We start from the raw sequence: 24,336 nt of genomic DNA, 5'->3' as shown, positions 1-24,336 counted from the left end.
TGTATTATTTAGTAGTTATTTGGAGTTATTTTAGGTGATTGAGAAAAATGGTTGTTATTTATTTTAAGTAGGTTTAAATATAATTGTATCTATTAAAATTATAACCAATTTTTTTTAAAATGAAAAGAAATCAATATACTATATAAAAAAAGGATAATTATATTACTGTATTCACCCACTCTTAATCAAAGTTATCATTTTATTTATTAAATATTAAAATCCAATCTTTTAAAATTAAAAAAGAAAATAATATACTATATAAAGAGGAGAATTACATAAACATCTAGATAATCCAAGAGCTTGAACATGGTTAAAAGTTCCCAAATTGATGCACCAAACCAATGACAAGCTAAAATCATCCTTATGAGTGACATGATGCATTGTTGTAATGGCTTCATGTAGTTGTTGTATTAACTCTCAAATATAATTTTATTTACTAGATATTATAATCAAAATATGTAAAAATGAAAAGAAATTTATATACTATATAAAGAGGAGGATAATTGTATTGTTGTATTCAATCTCACATTAAAATTATAATTTTATTTATTAGATATTATAATCCATTTTTTTTAATGAAAAGAAACTATTATACTATATAAAGAGGAGAATTACATAAACATATAGATAAGCCAAGAGCTTGAACATGATTCAGAGTTCCCAAATTGATGCACCAAACCAATGACAAGCTAAAATCATCCATAATTCTATTTTATATACTAAATGATATCATATTAAAATTTTAAGAAGAATACTAATATCATAGTGTACCTTACAGAAGCAACATTAAGTGAATATATTAAACGAATATGGTATAGTATGATCTTATTAAGTGAAAATAGGCTTTGTTCTTTGCATGAGGGCACTCTCAAAAGGTTTCCTTTACCCGTGGAAGTTGTTCTCAATGATATTAAATGTTTTTTAAAGTACATATAGTATAAGAAATATTTCTAATAATCTATAGTATAATGTATTCATGCATAATGTTCCCCTTCTAGGATAGCAAACCCAACTCTTATCATTTCAACCAAATTTTATGTGTTTTATAAGGAAATGCTAGTGCCATGATTCATTACCTCAACCAATAAATGCAATAGGGCCTAATGAACCCTCAAAATGTGCATTTGTCCTCCCCTTCTTCACAAGAATGAGTTACTAACTCCATAGACTTACTTTCCAATTATGAATAGAAATATAATGAAGAAAAAGTTGTTAATGGTGATGACTTACCCCTACCAATTTATGGATGTGGATGTCCTTTATCGAAGACACCAAGTTTGGAGAATCTCTTGATGTTCCAAGAATAAGACCAAATTTACTTTCTATATGGTGTATTACTCATACCAACTAAAACATAGAGTTGTGGTCAAATTGATAGGTTATCAAGGAAATAAATGATGGGCTTAAATTTGTTTCCTTTAGTGATTACGATAAATGCAATAATACATATAAGCTAGGGAAATGTTGATCTCCTTTAAAACAAAGTGAAACAAAGAAACTATTATAGCAACACTTGGGTCATACCAATTTTGGGACCTTATGTTATATGAACCATCTAAGCATCATAGATGACCTTCTATAAATTATATAGCCTTGTGGTTTCTATTAAGGATGTATTCTATGATAAATCCATCATGAATTCTTTCCTAAGAATTTAGTGAGGCAAGCCTCTCATCCTTTTGAGCTATTCATAGTGTTACTTGCAAACCAATTACCACTCCTTAACTGAGTGGGGCCAAATATCTCCTCATCTTTGTTAATGATTTCTTCAAATTTATTGGACATATATTATATAACCCAAAGATGAACCCTTAGATATATGTAAGGAATTTAAATCTTTCATGGAAAAGCACACTAATCATTGATGAAATCTATTAGGGTTGATCACTGAGACAAACATTGCAATGATGACTTCCATGAATTTCTTGCACCTAAAGGTATGGTTTATAAAAATCCAAACCATCAAAAAAATGAATTAGCACACTAAATGAGTGGAGATATTGTGGAAATGACTTGTTGTATGTTTGATTTTTAAACAATGGAGCTTAAATTAATATGGGGAGAAGTAGTGTTTTGGGTAGCTTATATAATCAATTAGAGGTTGACTAGATATTTTAATCATATGCTTTGATATAGGTGTATATATGTAACCACCCACCTCTTCCACTATCTCAACGATTCTCTATTTTCTTGGAAGTGTTTTTATGATGTTTGGGTCCCTAATGTTTAGGGTCATTTAAGGTCCTAAATGATTACTTTTGGCAATTTGAGAGACCAAGAATTGTCATGGAATAATTTGGCCCTAATCAAAAGTTGTATTCCTTAGATAGGTCTTTCCAGTGAGCTATCATGAACCCCAAACAAATATTGTATGCAAAAGTTGTGCCCTTGGCAAGATGATGTACCAACTAACCACCTTGGGGCATACAAATATTTTTTCATTTCATCTTCTAGGGTTAGGCTTTTGGACCTCTAAGTTTATTTATTTATGTTAAAAGGTCATTATTTTAGCTTCTTGTTGTAGCTTTTGCAAATGTGCATAGCCACCATCTCTCTCTATTCATAGATGGGCTACCACCATTCTAGCTAGTTTGTGTTCTATAATATTCTTATTTCATTTATTAATATAAGTTGGATTGTCACCATATTATTGTAAACTATGTTATATTTCTTTGTGTGTATTACATTTTCTTTATTTAAGTTCATTTCATTCCTTATACAACTTGAATTAGTGGTATCATAGCAATGTTCTTCTTGTTGTTTCTCAGCGCATATCCCCAACAAGGTCAGGGTATAGAGAGTCAGGTCTTGAGCTAGTTTCACTTGGGAATGATTGCTCTCACAAACCCAAGAAACCTCCATGGAAGAAAAGATAAATGATGGATAAGGAAATCCTATCACTTGAGGAAGCACTCATGCGACAAAGGAATGAGATGATGGACAATTTCACCCACATCCTTTGACGAATACTAACAACATCCAAGGCACCTTCAATAATAAGAAATTTTTGAGGTACAATACCTTTCAAGGTTCAAGTTAACTTTTATATCCCCTTATTCAAAGGCAAAATAGATGAAAATAGTTAAATCTATTAGAGGGCTATTACCTTGTCCAAAATTTTTTTGACAATGAGAAGATCACCTTTGCACTACTGAAAGTCATTCCCCATGTCAAATATTGGTGGGAAGGTTACTAGGAGAGACACAGTGAATCTGATTATGTGATGTTTAATGTAGGACCAAAGTGGGATGCTTTTATTGATTCCCTTAAAGAGTAATTCTACCCTATAGGGAACTATGATGACCAATACATGAGATGGAAAACCCTATGACAAGAGAGAGACCGGACTATGCCTAAGTACACCAATAATTTCCATACCTTGTGCTTAAGGATGAGTATCAAAGACTCCAAAAATGAATTGGTATTGAAGTACCATAGTGGCCTACATAGATTCATCCAAACAGAGATGGATTTCCTAAACACCTCCTCACTCAGAGCCACTTATCAATATGTTATCGAAATTGACAAAAAATTGAAGCAATCGAATAAGCATGAGTTTGGGTCTACAAATATACTGCAACAGAAACCTAGAAAAAAGTAACCCTAACTCATAGAACAAGGGACACATCAAGGAGAGCCAACCTCAAGACAACTAGTCCAATTTACAAGTGAAGAAGGGTAATGGGAAGTAACAAAAGGACATTGAAAAGTGGTGTGAGTTCCACAAAATCCCCTAGGACAACAATGATGAATGTCACTTGAAACAATCATTGTTGGAAGAACCTAAAGGAAAAGAAATATAATATAGCAACTAATTCTAATTTAGAATAGGATAAAGGAAAGAGGATCATCTATGTGGAACCCATTGCTACCATCACAATGAAAAAAAACCAACCAGAAGAGCTTGAGGAGGGGGAGTTCCTCTTCGATTCATACAAGTGGGTGAGGGGGACCCCACTCCATTTTATTATTCACAGCGAGAGCTAGAAGAACCTGATATCAGTTGAGATCTTTAAGAGATTGATCTTTTTTATAGTTCCACACCCCTAACCATACACATAGCTTGAGTGTGCCTAATGGTTAAGAGCATGTATTTCCTCCTAAGGGTTCACATTTTCAAAACCAGAAGTGGGTAGAGTATGTATGTCTTTGTAGACTTATCAATCAAATCCTTGCTCGAAGGTGGGTCTCTTGTCCTACAAACAAGGGTGTCTCATACACCAATTTGGTTTTTGGCTTGGCCGTGACCGTAAAATTGGATAATAATAATACTCCATTGGTTGGTTGAGTCATGGACAAGATATCTATGTTAGATATAATTGCCACATATCCTATAGCATCAAGCCCTTAAAAGATGAGGGCCACCACTTGAAGTTTGTGATTTTCTTTTAGGACAACCTTATATGTGGAAACTTCATGCTATTTATGAGTCTCATCCCCATAGTGTGATTGGTACAAAGGTTATCTCTATTGGATACCAAAGGTAACCCTAACTATTGTAATTTCATTAATATTAGAAAAACAATTCTGAAAGGTAATCTCTCAGCATACAAAGTTTTTTCTCTTCATGGTTAGGTCAAAAGATGAATGGAAGGTCACTACAACCTCCGCACAAGCCTCTTTACACAAAAAAAGAAAGTGGATAAGGTTGTAGAGACATATAGAGATATATTTTGTTCACCTGTGGGGGTGCCTCTGCATGTCAGGTCAAACACTCAATTAAATTGATACTTCATGCTCATTTACCTAATGATCCAATATATAGATTCTCTCTCTTGGAGAGTGAGGAAATAAAACACCATATTCATGAGCTTGTCCAAAAGGGCCATAGTCGACAAATCTCCTCACCTTGTGGGAGTATAATTGTGTTGGTGTAGAAGAATGATGGGATATGGAGACTTTGTATTGATTATAGATTCCTAAACAAAATCACCGTGAAGAATAGATACCCAATCCCTAGGATGCATTGTATTCTTGACTAGCTTAAGGATGTCAAGTTCTTTAGTAAGATTGATCTGAAATCGAGTTACCACCAACTTCCAATTGAACAAACTAATATATGGAAGACAACATTCAAATCTAAAGAAGGAATTTTCAAGTGTTTGGTCATGCCCTTTCGCTTAACTAATGCTCCAACAATGTTCGTGAGGATGATGCATGATATACTGTTGTCCTTCACAAACTCTTTTGTGGTTATATATTTGGATGACATCCTCATATTCAACAGAATTTGGGTGGAACATTTGTAGCACATTCAATATGTATTGATCACCCTATAGCAACAAAAGTTGTATGAAAATATGAGAAATTCTCATTTGGAATGCAGTGAATTCAATAGTTTGGATATAATGTGGATGAACATGGGGTACATGTGAACCTAACCAAGATTCAAGTCATTCAATATTGACCAACCCTAATGAATCTAAAAAATCTTAGTAGCTTCTTGGGCCTTGTGAGATTCTACCGAATGTTCATGTTGTGCTTGTCTTATATTTCTTGGCCCTTAAGTCAAGTGACCAAGGGTGGAGCAAAAGAAAAATGTTCCTAGTCTAATTCATGATAGAAATAATTTAAGGATTTGAAACACCACCTTTCCTCTGCACTAGTCCTCACGTTACAAGACCCATAACAACCATTTTAGATTGATACGTATGCCTTTGACTATGTTATTAGTGTATTCCTCACTTAGAAATGACACATGGTGGTCTATCATAGTGAAACACTTTCAATTATGTCCAAATATACCCCACCTACGAAAAAGGGATGTACTCCATTGTGTAGGCCTACCAACAATGAAATCATTAGATTCTAGGAAAGGAGATGATCATCCACACCAATCACATGCTTCTGCAAATTATGAAAACACAAGAAAAGTTATGAAATGATCGACATAAAAAAATTTACACATACCTTCAAAAATTCCATTTCAATATCAAATACAAGAAGGGAAACACAAATCATGTCATTGATTTCCTAGTCAACCTCTAATTTTTGCACTAACCAAAATTATGAGCTCTTATGCGAAAAAGACTTATGGGTGGTCAAAATTATACAACAATAACTATGACTTCGTTGCTACATTCTAGATGTTAATTACAAGAAATAATATTCCAAAATTATAACTTGAGGATGCACTCTTATGCTAACTAGGCTACCTTTATGTTCCTTTAAGCAAGCATGACAAGCTAATTTGGCATCACACTTTGGTGTGGAGAAGATAGTAGAAATACCTTAACAATATTTCTACTAGCTAAAGCTTCAACAAGATGCCTAATGGTATATTAGATCATGCATTTCCTATGCCATTTCTAAACCAACCATTAAGAAGCTGGGGTTGTACACTCCCCTACCTACCAAAAAAAATCTGTGGGAGTCAGTATCCTTGGATTATATGTCAGGCTTTCCATCCACCAAGCATGGAAACAATTGTATATTGTGGTTTTCAATTGGTTCTTTGTGATGCCCATTTTAGTATCATGCAAGAAGAGCACAATAGTTAAAGTCACTACTAAAATCTTCTTTGAGCATGTTTTGGTTCATTCTGGGCTACCTCAGACCATTATTTCATAACGTGATAGTAGGTTCCTTAGTACCTTTTGGTCTAGCCTATGGTCTCTCATGGATACCAAGTTGACCAAATCAATTTTGTTTCATCCCCAATAGGATGGAAAAAGAGAAGTGGTCGACATGATTATTGTTCATATCTTGCACATGTATAACTCTAAGAATCCACATAAATGGGATGAAATCCTTCCATATGTTTGACATAGATATGAAAAATCCCTCCATAGATCTATTAGCCAAAATCCTTTTAAGGGGTTATTTGGGTTCCAACCATTGGCCCCAATTGATGTAGATATTCCCATTACATATTCACTAAGAAAGTCCTCCCATGCTCAGTTCAAGGAAGATAGGGAAGAACTTTTGTTTGAACATATCTAACACATCCAACAACATGTCCATGATATCTTGTAGAAATCCAATGCCAAGTAACACATATTTCAATAAATCTAGAATTAAATAGTGGATCTAGAATTTCAAAATAACCAAAAAAATCATTTCTAATGATGTCCTTGTAATAAAAATTTTCCAATTTTAATGAAATACGTGTTAAGTACAAGAAGCAATATGAACAACATAGGTTTCCACATAAGTTTCAGAATGGTGATAAGGTGTGTTTACATTTATAGAAATAGTTCTTCAAAGGCCCCCATAGGAAGGTTAAAACACTTCAATATGGGAATTACACAATCTTAAAGGTTGTGGATGAAAAATATTCTGAATTAATCATTCCCCCTTTCCTTGGCTTACACGTAGTATTTAATGTGGAGTTGCTTAGACCATATTTTCCACCTTTATTAGACACCTCATAGGAAACTAAGTAATTGGACACCATAAAACTCAATGTTGATTATATTGAATAGGCTAGTGTTGATCATATCATTAACACCAAGATAAATGATACTAACCAACAACACATACAACTCTATTGAGTTATCAAATTAGGGTAGCCTCTTTACTAAGGCATGTGGCTCACCAAGAGCCAAATTTAGCAGATGTTTCCCCATCTAATGAGGGAACTTGATGAAATAGAGACCATTTATTCCTAAGGGGGGAGGATTGATTGAGGTGAATATCAGTGGCCATCCACCTATTCTACTATCTCAACCTTTCTCTATCTTCTTCATTGTTTTTTATTATTTTTTGGTCTCAAACTTATGTGGCCATTTTGAGGCCTAAAATGTTGTTTTCTAGAAATTTGGAGGGCTAGGGATTTCCATGGAACTTCGTGGACCCAGTAAAAAATTTTAGTCCTCAGATACATATTTAAATGATCTATTGGGCACCCCAAATAAATACTGTATGCAAAATTTGTGCCCTTAGGAAGTTGATGTACCAACTAACCACCTCAGAGCCCACATATCTTTTGGAATTTCATCTTCTGGGGTTAGGATTTTGGACCTATAAGGTTCTTTATCTATGTTAAAAGGTCATTCTTTTGGCCTCTTGTAATAGATTTAATGAATGCACATAGCCACCATCTCCATTTTTCAGAGATACCACCATTCTAGCCATGATGCATTCTACAATATTATGTTATTTCATTTATTAATAGAACTTTGGTTTTCACTATATTATTATAATATATGTTATGTTTATCTATGTGTTTTCCATTTACTTTAATACATTTCACTTCATTCCTTATACAACCAAAATCATGATTTCTTTTGAGAAATGGTAAGGTTACAAATCTTCATTTTTTTCATTTTAAAATATTTAGATCAAATGCATGGGCCCATACTCTCAAAGGAAAAGTGAAACAAGTTGTAACATACAAGTCAACATTTCACTTTGGTGGCTACAATGAAATTTTGAAAGAATATTTCCTATATGATCCTTCACCAACAAGGTGATTGAAGATAGGGATATTGTCCTTAATAAGGTTTTTTCCCATTTCCCATTGGGATATTAACCCACTCTTATTGCAAAATATATGTCCCTAGATGTCTTAGTGGATCTCTTTTTTTCATGAACTAATGGTGATCCTCTTCCTTGTAGTGATTCTTATAGAATCCCATCCATAGTTGCTTAATCAATGACCCATTATGAGGCCTTTGTTTATGACCAGTTTGATATTACATGCATTTAAGTATATTCTACTCTAGTTGCTCCATCTAATATCTCACTAGTTGAGAAATCCCATAACAATGTTAGAACCCTCCACTTCCGCTCTTACTCCAACTATGTCACAACCAATGCCTAAGTGGGATAAACCTAGTCTTATTGTTGCTATTCTAATCCTTCCTCATGAAGTAGAATTGAGATGATGACAACAAACCTTGTTTCATGATCTCATATCTCCATTGCTAATGCAAGCCCTACTACATACACTTAGGAAAAAGACACTCTAGAATGGAAGGATGTTATGGTTGTTGAATATTATGCCGTTATGAAAGTCCAAACTTGGAACTTTCCCCCCTTACCCAAGGTTAGGAATCTAGTTGATTGCAAATGGATTTATAAAACAAAAAATTATGCAAATGGAAAACTTGAGAAGCATAAGGCTCATCTTTCTGATATAGCCTTACCCTAGAAAGAGGGTATTGACTATTTAGAGACTTTTTCTAATTGTATGAACTTGATTTGGATGATGCTATATCTTTGGGAGAATTTTGTTTCTAAGGTGAGACAAAATATCTTCTCTAAATAATGGAGAGGCTAAGAATTACTAATAATATAATAGGAGAAATAATGATTAATAATTTATCAAATTCCATCATAAAACAAAAATTAAATAAATCAATACTTTATATCTATCTCTCTCTCTCTCTCTCTCTCTCTCCCTATATATATATCTATATATATATATATATATATATATATATATATATATATATATATGTATGTATGTATGTATGTATATAGATATAAACGAAGTATTTCCTATTCAGACCATTCTCCCTAATTCCAATCATAGTACATGAAATAGGGATAACATCCCTAATTCTTATCAGAGTACATGACACATAATGAATGTCTTTTCCATGATGTTATCAAATCTCTCAAACCATTCTCCCTAATTTCGGTCAATGTACTTGACACAGGGATAACACCCTAATTCTGGTCAAAGTACATGACACAAAGAGAAACCATATTTTGTGATGCAATTATCATTCTCTCTCAATCATAGAAGCATTTATTAGAGAAATTTTGAGGTCTAAAATGGGCATCCAAAGGAATATTATAAAATAATAGTGGAAATAATAAAATATGATTAGATTATGTCGTCACATTTTGGAGGGAAAAAAAAAAAATTTGTGTTAACTCGTATTTTCAACTCATATCCCTACGATTTTACTCGAATTTCAAGTGGGGGACTCATTGTATAAATAAATTATTTTTTCATCCAAGGAGTCCCCATGGTTGACATCATCATATTTAATCCTATTGGTTTTTATAAAAAAAAAAAAATTGATGCATTTTGTTTTGAGGCCCATTTTTTACCTCAAAATTTCTCTAATGCTCCATAATCCCAATATTGTCTCGAACGTACACAAACTTCCCTCTAGAAAGAGGCCTCGTTAGCATATTGGTTATCTTTTCATTAGTGGAGATATACTCAAGCTTCACTACTCCCCTCTGCACCATGTCTTTCATGATGGTTGTCACCTGCACTTGATCAAAACCTACAAGTAGCATGTGAAGCTACACTACTTATCAAATTGATAATTCAACTGCAATATTCCTAGCTTTTCCATACTTCTTCATGCTCATCCTGGAAATTATAACAGAGCCCAAACTAAAGCAAAATTGATGTTGGTAATCCTCGTAGCCTCACATGATCCATCATCAAGATGCTTTCAAGGCACCATGACTGGGTGCTTCCTCTCACATTGACAGTTTATTATCCATGAATATGTCATCAAATATGAGGTTAATGCCTTCTAAGGTCAAAATAGTTCTTACTAATGGCTCCCTCTAACAGCAATACCTTCTCCATAGTTTCTCCCTCAGACACATGAGTTCTTCTTCTTTTGTCAAATATAAATCATATATGATCATCCTTGATCCATTCAACCAAGCCCAAATTACAAACTCTTCATTAATTATGAGACTTCTTTTCATGTTTATTAAAAACCTGAGGTAGTTCTTATACCAAAGGAAAATATCTTCCCATAATCATCTCCCTCTACCTAGGAGAACTTTCTCAAATCTTTCTTCCAGTTGCCATTTTTTACATGTTAGAAATTTACTTTTCTTAGACACAATCAAAGCATACTTCAAACTTCTCACTCCTTTTGAACTTGGGTCTCATCTAGTACAATATCCTTCAAGTATAAATTATGGAAAATCCTCTTGATTTTCTTTATTCGTCCATTTCTTCCATCTGTTTTCAAATCATAGGAAACTTCTACTATGTACATACAATCCACACTAGGAGGTCATGGAAGAGAAATTATCACCAAGCAAAGAATTCAAAGACAAGAGGATAACTAATAGTAAAAAGATAATAGTAGTAATAAAATAAGAGAGATATAAGATACTTATCTTTTGAGAATATTGTTAGCTCCCTCTTGATCTTTAATCTTCTTTCAACCATCTAGCACCTTTATCAACCTCATCCACATCATCATGATGTCATGCCTTTCTTGCAAAGGCTAGGATTTCTTCTTTCAATAAAAGCGACCAATCTCAAGGGTTTTTTCATAAACCCTAGGGTTTTCTTATCAATCCTTATTTCTTGCTAGGGTTTACAAACCCTAGAGTTGAAATGTCCTTAATCCATCAAGAATGTCCAATGATGATCCAAGAAAACACTACTTTCTCTAAACCCTTCCAACACTGAGAAATATTTTGTCCATAAAAGCTTGGCCTTCATTTCAATGTGTAAAGAATAACTTCATCATTCTTCAACACCCAACATTCATGACAGTAGATGCAAGATATATTTCTAGACATTAATAAATTCAATCAATACTAGGTCTACAAGAGACTTTTACAAGAGAACCTTTGGTCTCTAATCCTGAAGAAGGACTTTGAATTTCTTCCAAAATGAAAGATATTTGAGTCAACTAGAATTAATAAGTGACCTTAAGAGGAAAAATTTTATATTTTGTAAACTTCATAGATAGGCTTCTCAAATTTAGTATATTTACCTTTAGGTAGTCCTATGATCAATAAACTTTCTTGAGGAACTTCATAGACTAAATCATGTGAAATATATGTATTGTATCTCAATCAAAATAGTCATGTGAAATACAAGATATATCACAGAAGTACAAGGAATTGAAGATTTGTAACTTTAGGGAAAATTAAACCTTCAAGTTATTTGTTATAGTCTATATCATATTTGACCTAAGCTTTTATCAATACTTGTTGTCAATAAAATATTCTTACAACTATTAATTTCACATTTCAATGGTCAATCCTTACTAGAATTCAACATATACTTTTTAAACCCATCCTTGGTCTTCCTCCTTTATGATGATAATAAATTATTAAGGTCTAATAATACTTCAAAATAAATAAAATATTGATGATACATACCTCACATTCTAGTTGGGTGAAGGAGGCATTAGCTTTTGAGCATTCAATATCATGTATAGAGTTATGCTTTCTTAGTGGCCAAGGCTGGTCTTTAGCACTCCTATGATCATGTCAGTATCTTTTTCTCCAATAATTATTCCTTCATAGCATCCTCTTCTCTAATGAATTTTATAATGAATCTTCCCTATGAACCATCAATCAAATCACAAGGGATTACATAATAAAACAAGTTTTTTGAGGTGAAGTCACTTGGCCTTTATCATAGAGAGATAAAATTTGGTCTAAGATTGAGGGATAAATTTTGACATTTCTCATTTCATTTATGGTCCCTTTTCATAACTTTAAGACTAACATAGACTTAGATCATTTTTCAACTACAAATGCAATAGAGTATGAATTTTATAGAACACAAGAAGAAAATATCTTTAATGAAAAAATATTTAGACGTGCCTCATACATATTTAAACCTTTCAATCTTTGAAATAACTTAATTTTGTTAAGAGTATCAAAGTGATAAAATCAGTCTTCACAAGCCTAATTAAAATTTGGACTCCTTCTAAGATTCCTCGGTCTGAGATTGTTATTTTGGAATTATGATGCATTCAAGATTCCTGAGATATATCCTATGGAATTTCAGCCTCCCGCAATAGGACAAATAATTTTGGACCTACTGGGATTTTTAGCCCTTGAAATAGGTCTTGGACTAAGGCTCAGTCTGACAAATGTTTTAGCCTGCTTGCAGAAATTATGGTGTAGATTTGCAACTTCTCATGAAGTTTTAATCAAAATCACAAGACACAAACGTAATCTACTACTTTGTGGACATTAATTCACAATTTAGAACCAAAATCTCAGACATGCAATAAGAAATCACACACATGCCAATAGTATTTTTACCCGGGGAAAGAAAATTGTTAAAAACCCAAATTCTTGCTTGCATTAATCTGATGAAAAGAGATTTATTATAATTGCTTTTCTCAATTGAGCACAACCTCTAAGTAAATAACCTATCTCTCTACTCACAGAGAAGCTCTAACCCAAACTTTGTCAATTTATGCCCCTACTTGAGCCACTATTTCCTTGTGCAATTCCTTGAGAAATTAGGCCCCTATTATTTAGGAATTTCTCTGAAATGGGTTGCGCAATTCCTCATGTTTATAATTAGGAAGCATGAAACACCTATACAGTCTGGAGGGGTATATAACTAATGTTATAGTATGCACTCAACTGGGTAACTCGAAGTCTCTGTATGCACTAGCTATTTTGTGTCAGTTGATCAGTTAACTAGATGATCACTGAGTTTGAATGAAATCCCGCTTCACAAATGAACTTCCACTAGTTCCTCCAACATTTGGAACTATTTTAACTAAAAATAACTTGAGATGAATGACTTTGATTGCTATAAATTAGCATCAAACATGCTTAACTGAACTCTAAGTCCTCGAACTCAAATTTACTAAGTAAACTAGGTGACACAATCCATGTCACACAAGTTAACTGCATCCAAGTTGTCTACTAATGTGGAAATTCATTTTTCTCAATTTAATCAAGGAAAAATCAAATTGAGAATTTCTTGTTACATTTTTCAAAAAACCCTCTTAGAAAGAAATGGATTATCAACAACCCATATCTTACACCTGTGGATCTCGAACTTCCCTCTTAACAAGGCCTTTGTCAAAATCTTAACATCTTGTTCCTCCATCAGAATGTACTGCAACAACATTATTCGCCTCTACATAGAGTCCCATAAATGGTGATACCAAATATCTATATGCTTTGATCAATCGTGAAAAGTAGGATTCTCAGAGAGCTTGATTCAACTTTGATTATCACAGTAGATCATAGTTGGATCCATCATCTAAGCAAATATTCCAACAATCTTTCTCATCCAAATAACCTCACATGTTTCTTGACTTGCAACCATGTATTCTTCTTCTGTCGAGATGAGCGCCATAGATCATTACTTCCTGATGTACCAGGAAACTGCTGCGGACCCAACACTAAAAATTCCACCTGATGTACTCTTTTGGTCTGATGGACTTCCCACCTAATATGCATCTCTGAAGCCACACATCTTCACTCCCTTTTTCCATCTATATTGTAGTTTAAACTAGGTAGTTCTTGTGAGGTACCATAAAACATGCTTAGTTGCGTTACAAAATAATTTGGTTGGCCTAACCATAACTTAGTTGAGTTGTTTGACTGCATCGCACATATCTGAACATGTGTTCATAAGATACATTAGTGAACCCACCAACTGCTAATAAATAGTAGCATACACTTCCTCACATGAAGTGGCATCCTCTTTCCTCCAATTGGTCACTAGACGTTTCTCCATGGGTTTGCAACTATCCATGTGCTACCTCTATAGTATCTCATTTTCATACTTGCCTTGAGATACAAACCATTATCCATCACCTTTCCATACTTCCAACCTAAGAAAGTAGTGCATACGACCCATGTCCTTCATTTCAAACTCCCTTGCAAGGTCCTCCTTACAATATATGATCAGCTACTCATCACTAGTTAAAATTAAATCATCAACATATAAGACAATAATAAGAAATTTACCTTCTACCAAGATGCGATGGAGCTTTGCATCCACTTCACTTTTCATGAAGCCCAAATTGGTGAGATAGTTATCGATCCTGGTGTACCAAGCACAAGGTGCTTGCTTGAGACCATACAATGCTTGCTTAAGTCTACACACATGATACTCTTGATAAAAATTATTAAAGCCTTATGGTTTCTCAATGTACAAATCCTCCTTAATAACTCCATTGAGGAATGTTTCTTTTACATCCATCTGGTGGATCTTCCACCCCATCTGCATAGTCGAAGTAGGAATTGATCTAATGGATAAGTACCTTGCTACAGGAGCAAAGGTCTACTCATAGTCAATCCCTTCAACTTGAGAGTACCCCTTGGCTACAAATCAGGACTTATACTTCTCTATGCTTACGTTTGCTACCTGCTTCACTTTGAAGATCCATCTCAAATGCTCAACTGATTTATTTGTTGGTCTTGGGACCACCTCCAAAACACTGTTATTTACAATGGATTCATATTCCTCCACCATTTCATCAACCCATACAGGTTTATCAACTACTTCATCAAAAGAGGATGGCTTAGTCTCTACAAGCTCAACCATTAGATCCATGTAACCAGTGTACTGAACATGTGACCTTCTCTGTCTGCATTCATTTGAAGGAGCACCCACATCCTCCCTGACATCCTACACAAGTCTCTCAACTTCCCTGGTTCTTTTTCTTCCTTATCTGGATGGTTCTGCTTGAGTGGTTGTCTCCAATACTTGCTCCTCAATTTGTGCTTGCTCCACAACTTCTTGGTGTTCCTCCTTTGGAGCTAAAATATCCTCTTCTAGTGGGATCTAAATCTCCCTTTCAAGAGAACACCACATCACTTTATCCTCGTCAAATTTTACATCCCTTCACAAAACTATCATTCTGAGGGATGGAAAGTACACATGATAGTTGTGGGGAGTTTCTATGTAACCCATAAATGGCCCCAATTCTGTTGTCATCTATAGCTTCTTCCTTGATTCTTTAGAAACATGGCAATAAATAGAGGCTCCAAAAATACTGAAGTGTGGCACATCTAGATTTCTCCCCAAGAATGCCTCCTCCAATGCAATCATGCCCATAATTTGATGAGTACTCTAGTTCTGTAAATAGACTATTGTGTTGCATGCCTCAACCCACAAGTACAGAGGTAGGCCTTGGACATGCAACATCACCCTCGATGCTCCTAGAATGATATGGTTCTTTCTCTTAGCTACCCCATTTTGTTGTGGGTTGTGGGGTGTTCTCAACTCTTGTTGAATGCCTTATTTCTCACAAATATTTTAAATTCATTCGACACATTCTCACCTCCATTATCATTGTTAAGAGAATTCACCTTCTTGTCAGTTTCTTTCTCAACCAATGCCTTGAATTCTACAAACTAAAAGAATGTATCATATTTATTCCACATGAAGATGATCCAACACTTCCATGAGAAGTCATCAATAAAAATGACAAAATATTTGTGTCTGGTAGTGGAGGCTATCGAGAAAGGTCCATAGATATCAGAGTGGATACTTTCCAAGACTACATGTGCTTTGTTGTCCCGATCATGGAATTTGGATTTGGTGTACTTCCCCAAAGTACATCCTTCTGCTCAAGTGCTCCGTTAGGGAGGCTTGTGGTTATTTGCTGCATAATATTCAAAGTGCAATGACACAAATGATCGTCTTCTTTAAATTCCAAAGTTCACTGACATTGCGAATCTGTACTTTCTCCAACTTATAACTTAACACAACACAACCTTCCACATCTAACTTATACAGGTTCTTCACATGAACCTCGATCTGCTTCACATGTTTCATGGCTATGTGTCTCAAGAATGTTTTCCCTTTACTGAAGATCACATCATAACCATGGTCTTCCAAAAGTGAAACATAAATGATATTTTTCTTTGGGCCCAGAAAAACATGACATCCTTTAGCATGATGGGGGAGCCTTACTCCCTCTGAAAGGTGACTGTACCAATATTAGTCATGTTATACCTTCTGTCATCACCCATCTCGATGTGCATCTGCAAATATTTCTCTTCCAATTCACTAAAAAAATCTTTACACCTTGTCATGTGGAAAGATGCAGCTGAGTCCAAGTACCACACACCATTAGGGGAGTTATTAGGTCTAAAATGGGCCTCCTAAGGAAATTATAAAATAATAGAGGAAATAATAAAATAAGATTTTATTACATCATCAAATTTTAGAGGGAAAAAAGGAAAAACTATTTTTTCAACTCGTATTTTCAACTTATCTCCCTATTGGTTTACTCAAATTTTGAGCAGCAAGACTCATTGGATGCATAATTTGATTCCTCATCCAAGGAGTACCCATGTTGCATACTTTTGATGGACCCTGCTACACGAAAAATGAGAAATACATGAAAAATGTGATTGCAATCATGCTTTTTCATGTATTTCTCATTTTTCATGTAGCAAGGTCCATTGAAAGTATGCAACATGGATACTCCTTGGATGAGGAATTAAATTTTGCATCCAACGAGTACTCCCGCTCGAAATTTGAGTAAAACCTTAGGGAGATAAGTTTAAAATATGAGTTGAAAAAGTAGTTTTATTATTTTATTATTTTTTAATATTTTTACTTTTTTACTCCAAAAATGGTGAATCATCCCCCATGGTTGACATCATCATCTTAAATCCTATTGGTTCTTATAAAGTTTATTTTGGTTGTACATTTTTCTTAGGAGGCCCATTTTAGACCTCAAAAACCCCCTAATGTCCCCATCACTATGTTGGCCATGCATGCAATAAGGGTAAATTCAAGCTCAAACTGTGAAGCCAAGGCTTCACCTGCCACTCCTCCTGAGGTCTTCTTGCTTGCCTTCCCGTGTGGACACTTCGTGGAACAGTGCCCAAAATCATGACAATTGAAGCATTTAATTTTGGACAAATCTTTCTTCTTTCCCTCTTGACTGGATTCTAGTTTGGATTGAGATTTATTCACTTTTCCCTTCTTTGACTTTCCATCCAATGCAAAAAAAAATTCATCCTCGCCCTTGGATGAAGTCCCATCTCTAGTATTCCACCTTATTTCTTTTTTTTATCAAATCAGACCATAAGCACTCCCAATTCAGTAGTTTCTCCCTCCCATTCACTGAATCTTGATAGTTATGCAAACTCTTGGGAATGCCCAGAAGGGATAGGTTTAGCAAGTCTTCTTCAGGAACATTAACATCGACCCCACTAAGTTCATCACGACATTTTTTGAACTTGCTCAGATACTATGGAATAGTGTCATTCTTATGCATCTTGATACTTCGAAGTTTATCATTGAGCGCCAACTTTCTATGGTCACTATTATTCTCGAATAATTTTGTTAGTTCTTTCCACATTGCAAACAAATTTTCTTTTCCATGGAAATCTAAGACAATGTGATCCCATACTCCCTTCAAGATTATTCTCCTCGCCTTAGCTACATATTTATTCCACTGAGCAAGGTTATGGGCATTAGAATCCGGTGGTTTTGCAACATCTATCTTGATGTATTCTAGTAATCCATTGTCATCCAATACCACCTCCATGCGATCCTTCCATGCAAAAAAATTAGATGTGCCTTCGAAGGCATACTCAAATCATAGTCCATTGAAGGGCATATTCTCACCTCTGAAGAAATCCTGCTACATTGAATTCCAAATTCAAACATCCTGAGAAAAAAATTCAAAATTCCCGCTCTAATGTGAAATCATTTGTGATACCATGTATAAATTATGGTGTAGATTTGCAACTACTCATGAATTTTTAATCAAAATCACAAGACACAAACCTACCTACTCTATAGACATTAATTCACAATTTAGAACAAAAATCTCATACATGCAATAATAAATCACACATGCAAATAATATTTTTCCTAGGGAAAGAAAATTGCTAAAAACGCCAATGTCCACTTGCATTAATCTGATGATTAAAGATGTATTACAATTTCTTTTCTCAACTGAACACAACCTTCAAGTGCATAACTTATCTCTCTTCTCATTGAGAATCTTTGAACCATACTTAGTCAATTTCTAGCTCTACTCGTGCCCCTTTTTCCTTGTGCAATTCCTTGATATATTAGGCCCCTATTATTTAGGAATTTATCCAAAATGGATTTTGCAATTCCTCATGTTGATCATCAGGTTGCATGCAACACCTGTACACTCCAGAATAGTCTACAACTAATGTTACACTACCTTGGAATCTCCACCTCAACTAGGTAACTCGAATTCTTTGCATGCACTAGCTATTCTAGGTTGATTGATCAATTAACTAGATGATCGTTGAGTTTGACCGAAGTCCCATTCCACAATTGACCTTCCACTAGTTCCTCCAACAGTTGGAACTAGTTTAACTGAAAACAACTTGAGATAACTAACTTTGATTGTTACAAATTAGCAATCAAACATTATTAACTAAACTCTAACTCCTCCAACTCAAATTTACTGAGTAAACTAGGTGACACAAGCCATGTCACACAAGTTAACTACATCCAAGTTGTCTGTTGATGTGGAAATTCGAATTTTCTCAATTTAACCAAGGAAAAATCAAATTGAGAATTTTTTGTTGCATTTTTTAACATTGGTTTAATTCAGGTCCGAGACTACTTCATATATCTCCTAAGGGTCTCAACCCAACACGAATAAATCTTGAGGTCTTCTAAATGAAGTATCCTTTTATATCTTCATATAACATTATTTCGGGCTTCTATCAACTATGACAATACTAATCCTTTAACCTACTAAGGCTTCTCTCAGAGAGCTAAAGTAACTTCGGCCCAGTGAAAAATAATTTAAGGATATTTTGGTCTAACCAAAGAGATAAGCTTCCAGTACTAACTCATCTTCATTTGAGTTGAGCTTCTTAAACTATGGCTGCTCTTTAACCATGTTGAAATTTTCATAGGTATTCTATATTGATAATTACTTCTAATAATTTACTTATTTTCACAGTCTTATTCATAAATTCATTATTAAACATTACACAAAATACGTCATCCATCTATAATAGAAAGATCATGAAGAGACATCCACATAAAGAACACAATAGATTACTCTAAGAAAACCCACACAGGGAAAACCCTAAAAATATTTTCAATAGAGAAATAATCAATTCAACAGAGATACATCTTAATCAATAACTAGGTCAAACATGGTCCATCCTTCCTCCTATTCAAGTCAACTAGCTCCTTAATGACTTCGATTTGACCTGCTCCTCCCAAAGCATAACTTTAGTCTCTTCAATACAGAGATTCATCCTTCTTTATAGTTCTTCCACACAGATAGGAATAATTGCAATCACAGGGATTTGAGCAGTAATAGGATTAAAAATTTGACCTTGAATAGAGATCCTTCCAGAGATATTTCCTCATAATTTTGGCCTTCTCCACAAAATATTATCATAGAACTTCATTCTTCATTTGTCATAGTGATCATAAATATTTCAACCTTTTACAATCATAGAGATTTGTGCCTCAAACCATCTGAACTTTACTTGAACATAAGGAGATACAAACTCATTTCCAAATGATGGAGTGTGAGTGCTATATATAGGCTTCTTCTTTGTCGAAAGGGTGCCTCTTCTAACTTGAACTGCCATGAGGGTCAATTTACTAAATCCAATTCTAAAAATTCAAATCTTCTTCTTTTTGAAAGAACAAGAGGAACATTCCTCTTTACAATTTTATTTGACAAATACCAGGAAGAATATACTTCACAAATATATCAATAGTAAAATAACGACTATGAAGATTGACCATAGTTACAAAATTCAAGAAACTAGAGAATGCAGAAGAGAAGAAGTCCTACTCTGGAAATTTAATTAAGGAACCATCAGGTTGTCCAATACATCTTTTTATGAAGATGATCATTGTATTCCTTGGACTCTTAACTAAATAAATGAATGGTTTCTTGAAGCAATATGTAACCAAAGATGAAATCCAAGCCACTCTACAACCTATGTAGAAAGGAAAAATGTTAGGTATAAATGGGATAATGATATAATTCTTATTAAGGTTTCCATGAGTAGATCAAAGCTGATTTGGTGAAAGAAATTCAAGAATCGTAATTTTCTAGGAAAATCATGTAGTTCTTGAACTCCACTCACATGGTGCTCATATCAAAGTAGGTTACCAAATTTTTCAAGGATTTTATACCTATACCCTATGGAAATGTTTTTTTGTAAGATGATCTCCCAAATAATAAAAAATAAACTCAAGCTTGTGCTTAGTGAGATCATCTTTGAGGATCAATTTGGTTTCCTCTTTAATAGAAAGATCTTTGATGTGGTTGCATTGGCATAAGAAGCCCTCTACTTTATTAAGACAAAAAAAAACTCCCTCCTATAACACTCAAGCTTGACTTATCAAAATCATATGATAAGGTTAATAGGGTTTATTTGAGGCCAATATTAATTCAAATGGAAATATTGCTCTCTATGGTAAATTAGATCATGGATTAAATTATCACTACCTATTTCTCAATCTTAATTAATGCATCTCCTTTGAAATTATTCTCATCTTTTGGAGGACTAGAATAAGGATTCCCTATGTATCCTTTCACGATTCTTCTAGTAGTAAAGGATCTTAGCAACATTCTAGGGAAAATGAGGAGTTGAGAGGAATTAAAAATTTTCAATTTGATTCATTGATGATGTTTAGATATTAGGTGCAGGACTGCATTAGGAATTTATGTCGCTTAAGAATAATATGGATCTTTATTTCTTAGCTACTTACATGGAGGTAAATATGACTAAAATTAGTTATTATTCCATTTTCCTTGAGTGGACTTGAAATATTAGCTTAATGAGGTTCTCACTTTCCCTTGTAAATCTAATGACGAAGGCATGAAATATCTTGGATTTGTTTTAAATCCAATTGCATGCTCATTTGAAGACTATATATGGTTGTTTAAAAAAGTAGAGCTTATATTTCATTATGGGTAAACAAAAGGCCATCATGGGAAGGTTTCCCAGTTCATTTGAAAGTCATGTTGGAAAGTATATTGATCTGTTGGACTTCCATTGCAAAAGTACCCAAATGGATCTGCACAAAACTATGCAAATATTAGTTTCATTTTTTCTAGACATGGGATGATAATCTTTTGGTAAAATGGTCTAAAATTTCTCATCCTAAGAGTTTGGGGGGATGAGCCATAAATCTTTATCTTTTAATCTAGCAGTTGACAACAACAAAAATATTGCAACTTACATATATTAGTTAACCATGGAGGAGAATAATGACTTTGAAATATCTTGTGGGTATTTCAATGGAGAAATTATTCTAATCTCCTTGTAACAATGCAAAGAATTGTTGAAGAGTATGGAAATATTTTATAAACACCTTTGACTTTTTTGCAAAATGAACTATATGGTGCATCGGTAATGATAAAAAATTAAGAGTGGGAGAGGATCCTTGGATATGAGTGAATGACAACTTCAAGATTTCAGATATCCTCCTTGAACATCTAAATAGGCAAGGTTTGTTTTCCTCTATGGGACATGAAAGCTCCAATCCAGCATCGAATTGGCCAAACAGGGTAGATATATGAATTAGAATTTGTATTAGAAGGCCTCTTGGTAGTAGAATGGAGAAGCTAAATTGGGAAATTATGATTTAGCTATGTTAAATTGATTAAGGATGAAGAGGATCTGTTATTCTAGTAATCGGTATAAAAAACCAACTACTAGTAATTTCATAGAAAATATTAGATACCAAGCTCAGGTTGAGACTGAGTTTAACTGTGGCAAGCTTTGTTTGTGGGATAGGGTGTGGAAGCTTCAAAACCCTTTAAAAGAAAACATTTTTTTGTGGATTTCTTTGAGCAATAAACTATTGACAAGGGACAATCGAATTACAAGAGGATGGTGGGGTCCTACTAGACATTCCTTATGAATGTAACGATACCCAACCCTTCATGTACTATTAAAGAAATGGGGTAATACTTTTTTTTCCAATGAATCTTACTTAGACTTCTCGACTCATCATCAAAGCCTCACAACTAGGATCTCACTCTGTGTACTTTCACACATATAGATATAGGGATAAAATTATATATTTAATTATATATACACATTTATCAGCCCTACCAAATGCAATGTCATCCTCTTCCCACACCAACCCAATGCCTTCAAACATAACTCCCTTTTTCCTCCTAGGTGAGTGCCACTGGTTGCACCACCAAGCTTACCTTCTCTTGACATTTCCCCAAGTGTGCACATTAGTTACTGCCAGGGTCTCTATATCATGCTTCCATGGATAGTGGGCCCCTCTACCACCACTACCTATTCACGTCATCCCAGCCATGTTATCCCAATGACTTTGGCTACTGCAACCATCGATACGTCTGGGGTCACTGTCGGGATGACCTGGAAGGTGGGACCTCCTCTCCATTAATTGGGTGCACGTTTAGTGATGTGGTTGGCACATGTTAGCTGAGTACTTATTCTTAACACTCACATCCTTATTTCCATGTGTGCCACTAAATATATCGTAAGGGTCCCTCAGGGACACATCACCCTACTCCTTGGCGTCCCGACACTTACGATTGACTCCTCCCATTAAACTTCCGAGATGAACCTGTTGAGTTGACTAGTCAAGTGGGCCATTCCTTGACTAATAACATCACCATAATAGTGTGGGCCCTGCCACTCTCATCACTTACATCATCCTGCATGGCCTTACCTAATGCTTTCTCATGTGCCCCCTTCCTTCCTTCCAGGCCAATGCTTTCAGGCTTGTGTGGGTGGTTCGCCACACCTCCATCCATGTCATAACCATCATATGCACGTCATCTTTCGTCATCATCCTGGCACCTTGTCCCTCCACTACTCAACACGATTTTCCGAGGTGAACCTTCCAGGTTCCACCTCCAGGCCATGTTGGCACACTCGCAACCAATCACATTAGGGATATAAATTAATCACTGTCAATAAAATGGATCCATGACTATGGTTTTGATCAAAGCATGAATAAGGATAGTCAGATCACATTGTAAGTTTAAGACCTTGTTTCCCTGCACTGCATCAAGCTCACAGATGGGCACTTCCATGGTTTGACTAGGAAAACCCTATCAACATCTGAGCCATGAGTTTGATTTGGATTCCATTTGACTTCCTGGGGGCTTGCCCCAACTCTTCACTGATCACTCCTCGTTGGTTGATTTGGCTAAAAATTTGCTACAAGAATTCAGTAACCATTATGAATGGTATCATTGCTCAGCAGTGACAATGGTGAAAGTGGTTTGCTAAAAAACCCCACTGTGATACCCCTCATGAACTTGCACAAAGGCCTCCCCAACGAGTTCTCAACCATCCAATGTTCCTTGTATCGAAGCAGGGGATTTCACAACATGCCATCATAGGTGCTTTTGTAGACACACCCTGTTATGGACCTACACCAACCTTCTAAAGCGTTTTTCCTCTTGTGCCACCTATTAAGGGTTCCCAACTCCAAAGTTCGCCTATAGTCAACTCTAGGGCGCTATGCAAGACCCTCCATCACCTAACTAGTGATGCTAGGAAGCTAGTGGAAGGCATCCAACTTGATGATAATGCATGGTTGGCTAAGCCTTGATGTATGGGTTTCATGCTTTACTTGCCCTTATAAGAGTGAATAACTCATTCAACATAATAGTAGCACCTCATGTACATATTCATAGGCTTATGGCTAAGTGAATGAAAATTCATATGTATGCTCAGACCTTGCTTAAGTAGGCAGTC

The 24,336-nt window shown here is 34.9% G+C and overlaps 1 protein-coding gene across 1 annotated transcript in view; it reads left to right on the top strand.

The window, feature by feature from the left end:
* The window catches only part of LOC149140056 (cytochrome b561 and DOMON domain-containing protein At3g07570-like), a 54,537-nt gene that overhangs the window by 5,429 nt on the left and 24,772 nt on the right, over positions 1-24,336 (top strand). The window lies entirely within an intron of this gene.

The sequence above is a fragment of the Pinus tabuliformis genome, chromosome X (genome assembly GCF_031772625.1).
Source record: "Pinus tabuliformis cultivar Carrire ecotype Pingquan chromosome X, CPIR1, whole genome shotgun sequence".
NCBI lineage: Eukaryota > Viridiplantae > Streptophyta > Pinopsida > Pinales > Pinaceae > Pinus > Pinus tabuliformis.
Note: the sequence above shows the minus strand (reverse complement) of the source record. Positions and strands in the feature narration are given on the sequence as shown.